Source organism: Natator depressus, chromosome 7 (assembly GCF_965152275.1).
Source record: "Natator depressus isolate rNatDep1 chromosome 7, rNatDep2.hap1, whole genome shotgun sequence".
Classification (NCBI taxonomy): domain Eukaryota; kingdom Metazoa; phylum Chordata; order Testudines; family Cheloniidae; genus Natator; species Natator depressus.
Window position 1 is genome coordinate 48642043 of NC_134240.1, and position 10453 is coordinate 48652495.

The 10453-nt window shown below is 49.4% G+C and overlaps 1 long non-coding RNA gene across 1 annotated transcript; it reads right to left on the reverse strand.

Annotated features, from left to right (window-relative positions):
• Positions 1–5329: 5329 nt before the first annotated feature.
• On the reverse strand, positions 5330–10053 carry LOC141991538 (uncharacterized). The gene is made up of 3 exons (XR_012640385.1): positions 9916–10053; positions 8424–8620; positions 5330–5350 (listed from the first exon to the last, which is right to left on the reverse strand). It is a non-coding gene; the product is annotated as an uncharacterized LOC141991538 (long non-coding RNA).
• Positions 10054–10453: the final 400 nt, after the last annotated feature.

Genomic DNA, 10453 nt, shown 5'->3' on the forward strand with positions numbered 1-10453 from the left:
TTTCTGTTGGGGAGAGAGACAAGCTTTTGTACTCTTCAGACCTGAAGAAGAGCTCTGTGCAGCTCAAAAGTGTGTCTCTCTCCCCAGTAGAAGTTGGTCCAATACTTCACCCACCTTGCTTCTCATCATAGATCAATATCCTCACAGTGTCTGCTGGCATGTCCTGGTCAATGTTGCAGAAGATGCAACAGTAAATAGGGTACAGTGCTGGCTCTGAAGGGCTGTAGCTGGAGAAAGAGATAGTTCAAGGAAAGTCCATCAATACTTCCATTTTATGGAATTGCCTGTAGGCCTGGGATGTTTCTGTCCCCAAAGTAAAGGTCTAAATGAGTAGCCCCTATATAGTCTTTGTTCCCCCCACCCCTCCACAGATATGTAGATGTATTTTGTCAGTGAACAAATGGCCAAACAGGGTTTCGATTAGATCTGGTCGGAACATTTTCGACTAAGTGAAATTTTTACGAAGCCAAAATATTTCACAGAGACATAGCAATTTTGACTAATTGGTTTTTTTTGCTCCAGAAGTGGGGAGATTGTCATGCGCTATAGCCTGGTGAGTAGGACATTGGGAAGGGAGATAGGAGACTTAGGTTCAAATCCTGACTCTCCCTGATTCAGGGTTATCTAGGATGTAAAAACTGTTCTGGACTGTGGAAGGGCCTGCTCGCTCCTGCCTCTGCTCAAGTCCACAAACAGCTCGTAGACCTTGTTGCTGGTAAAACACCCAGTGCAGTTTATTTATGGTGTTAGTTCCCGCCACCCGTATACTCCATATAGCCTTACACCAGCAGTCTAGGGAGCCTGAGGCGAGCAGAGAGAGAGAGATTGCTCTTATCTGCCTCCTCCTTCCTTCCTGTGCTTTTTGTATCATCTGCCTACTGGCCTAATTAGCCTCTTAGTTCTCGTCAGCCCATCAATTAGGCACAGCTCTTCTTAATGAGGTCTGCTGTAGAGTAATTAATTAAAGCTACAGTGACCAGAGTGCTGACTCAGCCACCGTTACCCAATAACTCTGCAGGTATAACTGCATTTCCCACTGTCTCTGTTGCATCTCTAAGACCTGCATAATCTGTGCCCGGATCCCTTTTAGTTGTTTCTCAGCCCCCTTAGATGGGAGCAGCAGCTCTGGGGTCCAACTTGGGAAAGTACACTTGCCTTCAGCAAAAAAGGTCCACATGCAGCAGCTCCATTGTCCCTCGCCTTGTTCACTACTTTAGTCTCTTCACTCCCCCTTGTGTCAGGGGCGACCGTTATCTCTAGTCACTCACGGTCCCTTTGTGTCAGGGGTGACTGTTATCTCTAGTCTCTCATGGTCCCCTTGTGTCAGGGGCGACTGAATGCCCGTGTTCTCCACCAATTGTCACTGGGTGTCTTAATCACCACTTGGCAGTGCCTCCTAGTGTTTGTTCTGAGGATTAGCTCAACCAGGCCAACACCCCTTCCAACAGTTGCACTCCCTCTCTCTCTCTCACTATGTGGCCCCTGTCTTGCTCCAGCTTCCTCTCTGTGACTTGGCCCTCTGACCAGGTCACTAAGTGGTTTCCCCTTCTGGGGTATCAGGGTCTGTCCATACCAATGGTCTCAGGAAGTCTTCTCATGCACTGCTCTGATGGTCCCACTTCACCAGGGGCCAGAAGGAGAACCTGGGCCTGCCCAGTACTCGAGGTTCCAGTTCAAGGACCCTATACCTGGCAACTGTGGTGCTTTCCCTCGGACCCTGTTTCTCCTTCCTATAGCTTCTGGCTCCCCCATCTCCGGTGTACCAACTCACACTCCCTCCTCCCAGGGAGTAACTGAAGACTAGTGAACTCCATCACCTCAAACACACATCCCTACTCCCAAGAAGTAACTGCAGACTGTTTCCCTGTAGCCCCTTTCTGTTGCCAGCTTCCTGGCTTTATCCTAGCCCGCTGTTCCTTCTCAGCTGGGGCGTCATCACCATTCAGGGGATTACTTAGGCCCACTGAGGGGAATTATGTGGCTTATCTGGTTAATTGGCCCTGTCTCCACCTAATTAACCCCTTACAGGCTAGTGAGGGGTGAACACCCCAACACATGGACTTGAACCTGTATCCTATGCCACACCAACCCACGTACCTCTTCCAAACTGGCCTGGTTTTGATCTGAAAATGGACGTTTTGACCCAAGTCCATCTTCTCAAAAATGTTCAGAAGGTTTTGGTTTTGTTCCAGTGTGAAACAAAATCACATTTCTAAAGCTCAAAAGATGTCATTGCTTTGGCCATCTCAAACCCCCCATATTATAGACCCATAGGGTACATCTACACTGCAAAAAAAATCTCACAGCAGCGAATCTCAGAGTCCAGGTCAACTGATTTGGGCTTGTGGGACTTGTGCTATGGGACTAAAAATAGCAGTGTAGACATCCCCACTCAGATGGAGCCTGGGCTCTGAGACCCTTCCTCCTTGCTGGGTTTGGAGAGCCTGAGTGAGAACATCTACATGGTTATTTTTAACCACGTAGAGTGGGCCCAGGCTCTGAGACTCACTGTCGCGGGTTCGGTTTTTTTGCAGTGTAAATGTACCACAGAGTCCTTAGATTCTAAGCACCAGGAGGCACCATTACGATGATCTAGTCTGACCTCCTACATAGCACAGGCCGTAGTCTTCACTCACTGACTCCTGCATTTAGACCAACAACTTGCAGTGGAACTACAGCATCTGTTTTAGAAAGACATCCAGTCTCAATGTAATGACTCCCACGTGACAGAGAAACCAGCACAGCTCTTGGTAACATGTTTCAATGCTTCATCACCCTCAGTGTTAAATATATGCATCTTATTTCCAGTTTGAACCTGGCTAGCCTCAATTTCCAGTCACTGGATCTTGTTATACGTGTGTCAGCTCGATTAAAGAGGCCTCTCCTATCAGCTATTTACTCCCTGTGTAGGTAATTATCGAGCCTGATAGAGTCACTTCTTAACTTTCTTTTTGATAAGCTAATTATATGGACCTCATTTAACCTCTCGTATTTTCTATTTAATTCTATTCTCTTCAGGTTGTTTCACCTCATGTGTCACTGCAGTATCTGAGCACCTTCCAACATGGCATTAACCAGCGTTCATTCCCGCAGCAGGAAGAATTTTATATGGTTTGTATATCCCGAAGGAGCTGATGCAGTGCAATGATCATATATATGTAAATAAGTCATTATCACAGTCACATTCTAGTCACACCAGCATAGCAAGACATCCCTGTTCTGGCCCACATGGGACAACCTAAGTTCTCTATAGGCTAATGTCTCCAACTGGAATGCTGGTGGCTTTCTTTATAGCACTCAATTACCATCGTTGGATCTCCAGTCCCTCATAAGTGATGAACATCAGCTCACGGAACAAAACTTTGGAGGACACTCAGAATCCAGGAGTTCATTTGTAGAAGATAGAGAGGACATGACACCTGAACTGCTCTCATTTTACACTGGTGTAAATCAGGAGTGGCTGCACTGAAGTCACTAGAGTTACACTGGAATAAAAACTATGTGATTGAGAGGGAGATCATCTCTCTGGAGTTGTAGCTCCTGGACTTTAAGGGCATGAGTAGATGTGGTGTTCTTCTAATGCTTCTACAATGTCATCCTATTCATCATTGGTCACTGAGACCTATAATGGGATATGTCACAGTTGAGAGCAACTGCAGCTGTATTTCCCCCTCATGATCCACCAAGAGCACCCACTCTGGCTCCTCAGCCATCACCTCTCTTGGGTAGAGACCCACGTCTCCCACCCTCTTGACCGGGGTTGTTCCATGCTGTGCAATTCCCTGTCTATATTGTGATATCCCCAGCAAGCCAGACTACCTAACCAGGCCACTGTCTGCACTTTGCTTTCTCTCTGAAGGATGTGAATGGCTGTAATTGCCAGTGGTTACAAGTTACCACACAGCTCTTTGTAAGAAAGCACATTTGTTCTTAAGGTGAAAGCATTGCAGAGAAAATATATTAAAAACAATAAAGAACCTATATGCATGCCAAAAGGCTTACCAGAGGTCATCCCAACTGCAATCTCAGACTCTGGTAGGCATCAGTCCTTCAAAATCCACAACTGGGTTTTCCCCACAATTACAAGTTCACAGTCTCAGATTCAGAACCAGAACAACCAGCTGGGCAATTCATTGGTGTCTTTATACAGCTTTGGCCTTTTATCTCCAGTTTCTGAGAACAGTTAATTGGCACACAAAGACCTTATCCTCAGGGCATAGCTTCAAAAGGCAGGGTTTTTTGCAAAACCAAACGTGGGGAATTTCCATTCACTTCTCCTTAGGTATTTCCCAGGAAATTCACTTCACACATATTGTCTCAAAAGTCCATTCTTCTCGGGGGTATTGTTCAATAGATCCTTTTGATTATCCAGGGACATCCCATCTGTCCCCTAGAGAAGCAACATACAATCCTCCCACAATAATGCACAAACTTGCAATTTAATACAATGGACCCCAAAAATACTTAAAATTCATTCAACAAAGTTTTTCAAGGGTTGAAGGGTTACGAAGGGCAATACCCCATTCCAGGAACAAGCTGTTTGACAGCCAAGGCAGGGACTGTGGGAAGGGAACTGGTATCAGGTTTGGAAAGGCCCCACTGCAGAGTCCCAAGAGTAGGGAGGGTTGGATCGCCCGTCAGCGGTGAGGGTAGAGCTGGCTTTTTGCCATTCCAGCCCACTTCTTTCTCATGGGGCCAGGCTGGGAGCTGTAGTCCCCCAGGCAGACAAGTCTGTAATTCAGTGTTCTGGCAAGGCCTGCTGGGAAATAAAGCAGGGTATTGTGATGTTCTCCTCTGGTGTTATCTGGACCAGAGATCTGCTAGGTCACTCCAATCCTTGACTCTGGGAGCCAGCCTAACCCTGCTCTACACTCCTGAGCTGTTCATGCACAGCCTCTGGCATGTAAGCTGCTCCTTGGATTGTGCAACCAAATGACACTAGCCAACATCTCTGGTCCCATACACAACCCTAGGAACGTCTGTCTTGCAGTGTCCAGTTATGCCCACTGGACGCTGCAACCTTATATGAGTTGTCAGTTTAACAAAGAAATTGATATGTACCAAGCTTGTTATCCCAAGGGGAGTCTCTGACATGCTTCAAAGCAAACACACTGTTTCAGGTAGAGTAAACAAACAGATTTATTAACTATAAAGGTAGATTTAAGTGATTATAAGTCAAAGCATAACAAGTCAGATTTGGTCAAATTAAATAAAGGCAAAACGCATTGTAAACTGATCTTAACACTTTCAGTGCCCTTACAAATGTTGATGCTTCTCACCACAGGCTGGCTGGTTGCTCTTCAGCCAGGCTCTTCCCGATGATCAGTGCTTCAGTTGCTTGGTGTAGTGTCTGTAGATGTAGATGGAAGAGAGAGGATGTACATGGCAAACGTCTTTCCCTTTTATCATGTTCTTTCTTCCCTCTTGGCTTTGCCCCTGCCCCCCCTTCAGAGTCAGGTGAGCATTACCTCATCGCAGTCGCAAACTGACCAAAGGGGGGGGGAGTGACTCACTCAAGAGTCCAACTGATCCTTTTGTTGTTGCCTAGGCCCGTGTCCTTTGTTCCTGTGAGGCTGGGCTGGGTTTGTCCCATACCTGCCCTGATGAGATGTGAACTGCCTCTCTGCTCTTGGAGAGTTTTTGCCTGGGCTTATTTTCAGCCCTGAGGATACATTTTCAGCCTCATAAGTATATACACGAAATTATAACCTATAACATTACTGTAACAACAATGCTCAGTGAACCGTGAGCCTTCTGAAGACACTCGACATGATAAACTTTGCATTTGATACCACACAATCATTTTACAAGGATGAAAGTGGGAGTGCTGGGTGTTCCCCCAAGGTACAGAGGTCACAGGTGTATAGAGAGATTCCTTCCCAGAGAACAAGGAGTGACCTGGAGTGGTTTATCCAAGAGATGAGGTGCAAGGAAGACACTTTAGTTTTCTCTGTATTTTGTTCCTTATGCACCTGTGTTTATTTTGGAAAAAGACCCTTGAGGCAGGCTCCGATGAGGAGGGGGCTGAACCAGTTTCAAGACTGACTGGGGAACAAGACCCCCAGCCGGCACGCATGGTGACTCTTTCATTTGTGAGGCTTGCCGCACAGCTGCACTACCTGTCTGTAGCTGGGGTGGTGTAAACAGCCCCTCTGGCACTTTGTTCTGCAGTCAGGGGTCCTTTGACCCCATGTGCTGATATGGTGCTGTTGTTGTAGAAAGCAGTGCTCCCCCCATGGCAATAGGCAAATTCCAGAATCCATGCTCTTCCCCCTGTGACTCAAGGTGTGACGCGGTCCCTTGAGCGAGGGGCTCTTGGATTTGTTAGCGAACACTCATGAACCAGCCGCGAGCTGCTCAGTGGCCCCAGGAACTAATCAGGCACTTGGCCGTGTGTCAGAAAGTGTCTCAAACACAGAAACAGGTCATTAATAAGCCGTGGCTGCTACACAGAGAGTTGTGAGGCGCTAGTGGGCCAGTAAGGATGGAGGGGCCAGAGGCCCCGCAGCGCTGGTCAGGTGTGCGGCATTTGGAGATGAATTGTGGCACTCCTGGCATGACAGTGAGGTTTTATTCACTTCCGAGGGGCCTGGGACCAGAGCCCTGGCTCTCTGAGACAGGAGGAGCCAGGGGTTGGGGCAAACGAACCTGAGGAAATGACCTTGATCTCCCGCAAATCACTGCAGAATTTAAACTCCCTGGGCTTGATTCTGATCAGTGAAACCCCATTGACTTCAGTGAGTTACTCCTGATTTACACTGGGGCAGGTGAGATCTGAATCAGACCCCCCCTCCATCCCTCTCCCCCTCTCCTCGATTCTCCTCTGCACTCCCCTCCCAACGCACAGGTTCCCTCCGGCTCTGTCTCAACTTTCCCTGCTTAACCTACAAAAATCTGCCTAAATTAAACTTCCGCTCCCAACGGAGGTGGGTCGCCGTGGCAACCGTGGCCAGCGCCAGTGGTAACGAGAGGAGGCAGCTCCCGGCAAAGGGACAAGTGTCACCGAATTCACATCCATTAGTGTAACTTTAGGCTGTCCGCCTCAGGTAATCCTAAACCAAGTCACAGTGTGGGTGGGTCAGAGGTGGGGGGAGGAAAGGAGAGGGGACAGCTAGGAGCCAGACCAAGCGATGCGTTCTCCTTGGCTATGTCCGTCTCCGTGTCCCAAGGGTGACTTTCTTGCTGTACAGGGATCCAGGAAAATGAGAGAGAAAGTATACAAGAGACGGGACGAAATCCCGTTCTCAGGCCTCTCCAGCCGGGGCTATATTTCATCCCAAACTTGCTGGCTTTTGCTGTGTGTTTTCAGGGGATGGCTAAAGGATATCCTTCCCAGAGCGGCTCATTAAACAGGTTAAATATGATGATATGATTTACTTTTTTCTCCTTCTTCTTCTAAGCAGAGTTTCCTGCTGGGACTCCCGTGGGCCTTCTGGAATCACTCCATACCTGAGCTGTGTTATTGCAGAGAGTCTCGGAGCTGTTCATTCATCACCCCCATCTCTGCTCAGCTCATCCATTACCAGGCTGGCGGGAGGAAGAGAAACTGCGTCTCGGTATCTTGAAGTGACACCTGCATGGGCTGCAGGGACTCCGCACCATTAACTGTGACAGAGCTGGCTTATCTCCCCTTGTGGTTGTTTGCCATACCAGGCTGGGATTTTACACCTGTCTAGAAGGCTTTTGCTAGGAGTCACTTTTAATATAGTAGCTGCTTCCACACCTTTGCCACCCAGACTCACTGGCAGTGCAGACCATCAGCAGATGCTTCATGCCCTGCTGTAACCTCTGGCTACTGCCCACCAAAGGGCAATGGACGAAGAGCTCGAGAGCTGGTTCATGAGTGTTCGCTAACAAATCCAAGAGCCCCTCGCTCAGGGGACCGCGTCACACCTTGAGTCACAGGGGGAAGAGCATGGATTCTGGAATTTGCCCATTGCCATGGGGGGAGCACTGCTTTCTACAACAACAGCACCATATCAGCACATGGGGTCAAAGCAGTGCTCCCCCCATGGCCTCCTACCCCATTAATCTGTATTTGGGGGTGTGCCAGAGATCCGAGTGGAGAGGATGTGGCCATCACATAGCCAGATTGGGTAATTCGGAGCAGTTTGTAGGTTACTCTAAAGCATGTCCTAGAGCTGGCCACAGGATCAGACAGCTCCTTGGTGTGCCCCCATGCTGCAATGGGAGGATACTGGGCAGAGCGGAGAAAGTAGCCCAAAATGTCCCAATCTAACTCACCCCAGTGGCTTTGATGGGTGCACTTGGAAATTAATGCATAGTCAGGTCGCCTGATTTCTCCAACCTGTTTCAAAACTGATCCTTGGGATATTGTTATTTAACACCTCCCTGGCAATCTTCCACATGGGGGTTTCAGCACCTCCACTGGCCCCGTACCAGGCACTAGCAGGAAAACAAACCTCAGTCGGGATCTGCATGTCCCATGGAATAACCTTCTGCCCCCTGTCCCCCGAGCTCCATGGGATGGAATTCCAGCTCACAATTCTGAGGACTCCAGCTTCTCACTCCAGCTCTGGTTCTCCTCTCAGCTACCCCTGGATAGCACCACACACTCCCAGGGCCAGAACCGCCAGCGGAGCAAGGCTGGAGCTGTGTGCTGGGGAAGAAAGGGATCAGACCCAACATTACCCTGGTGTCGGCCTGAGGAAATTTAGGCGCAGAGGGTTTTGCGTGAAGACCTTGGGTGGCATTTCTGCCATTTATGTCCAGAGACAGGATTTATTTCAGGGTGTATCAGCACTTGAGATCAGCTTGTCCTTTAGCAATCCTTAGTAACACCTCCCCACCACCACCCTGCACATTTCCTTGCATCTCACCCTCTAAACACTACTCCCCCTCCCTTTGTCCTTCACAAAAATTTTTAACAGCCTTCTTTTGAACTTCAAAGCCCGGCGCAGGGCGCCTAACCTGCAGCTTTTGTTCTCTGAATTGCTTCCAGGGCAGAGAAGATGCTTTGAAAATCCCCCTCTCTCCCCCCCTCCTCTGCTGGGGAATTTCCATTTCCAAAACACACCAAAAGAAGGATTTTCGCTTTGTTTCTCTCTTTCCCGCACCCTTTGTCAGCTAAAACTTTCTGATCAGCTGGGGCGGGTGCAGGGGGAGCTGAGGGAAAAGCTGCTGCTCTGAAGGTTAATATAGGTCCAAAGTGGGACACAGGTGACCTGGGGCAATTTTCCAGGTGTAAGCAGGAGAATGGTCCCGCTATTGTGAGGAACTTTCCTGGTTTATACACTACCCCGGTGAAATGAGCTAGCAAAAGGATCTGAGTCCTCGCTCCCACTTCCTTTACCCAGAGGCCTGCCTGACATCAAGGGTTCCCCTTCCACTCTCCTGTGTGGCAGAGTCCTCGTAACCCCAACAAGGCTGGGCCCAGGATTCCTGGGGGATTCGACCCCCAACCTTGTCACTTAGGGCAGGGGCTAGGGTGTCCCCACTCCAGGGTACTCTCTCTGCACTGGATGCTTCCCTGACCCACTGATCATTACATAAAGTTCAAAGCAAATACAATTTATTAAACAGCAATCAATTTTAAAAAATAAGGAAAAAATGGGAAAGGTTAAAGAAAAACCTGTCACCCTACTCTGTGGCATGGGGACATCACAACCAGCGTCTCTGGAAAGTAAGGGCAGTTCAGTCTATTCCTCACAAGTCCCAGGCCTCCTTCTCAGGCCTTGGCTGTGCTGCAGGGATGCTGTGGGTTGGACAGTTGCTCTGGCGGTGGCCACACGCTCTCAGGCTTTAGGTGGCACGACCCTTCTTCCCAGTGTCACCCCCACCCTGTCAGGATTACAATCCCCCTCCAAGTCTGGCCTGCCAGGCGTCTTGGCTGTGGGCATCTCCCTGTGCTGGGCCCGCTGCCCAGGGTCCCCCTCGCTCTTCCCAGCTGCTCACCTCACCCAGCTCCGGACTGCTCCAGCTCCAGCTCTACTCTGCCTCAGCTCCAGCTCCACTCTGCCTCAGCATGGCTGCTGCTCTGCCTCCAGCTCCCTGGGCTGCTTCTCTGGCCCCTCTGGATCTGGCACAGCTCTGCTCCCCAGCTCAGCTCGGGCCCCTGCTTTCTCCTTAGCTCGGCCCCACTCTGTCTGACCCAGGCAAGTCCAGCTCACACGGAGGATGGGACCGCCCCCCCCCCCGACTCCCTGATTAGCCTGCCTGCCTTGTCAATCAAGCTGACCTGGAGCATTGGCTTTTCTCCATTGTTCCTGGGGGCTGTCAGTCTCAGAGTCCTGATTTCCCATCGATCCTTCCCCTTTCTTTTGGTACTGGGAGCTAGCCAACCAAAACACCCCCACTGAGTTTTAGTAAGGGGACAACAGCCCCCTAACACAGGCATGGATTTCCCAGTTGGGAAGCCAAAAAAATAACTGACATGGGAGATGTGTGATGCGGGGAGGTTTTTCCTGTTTAACTTCAACCCCTTCCCAAGCAA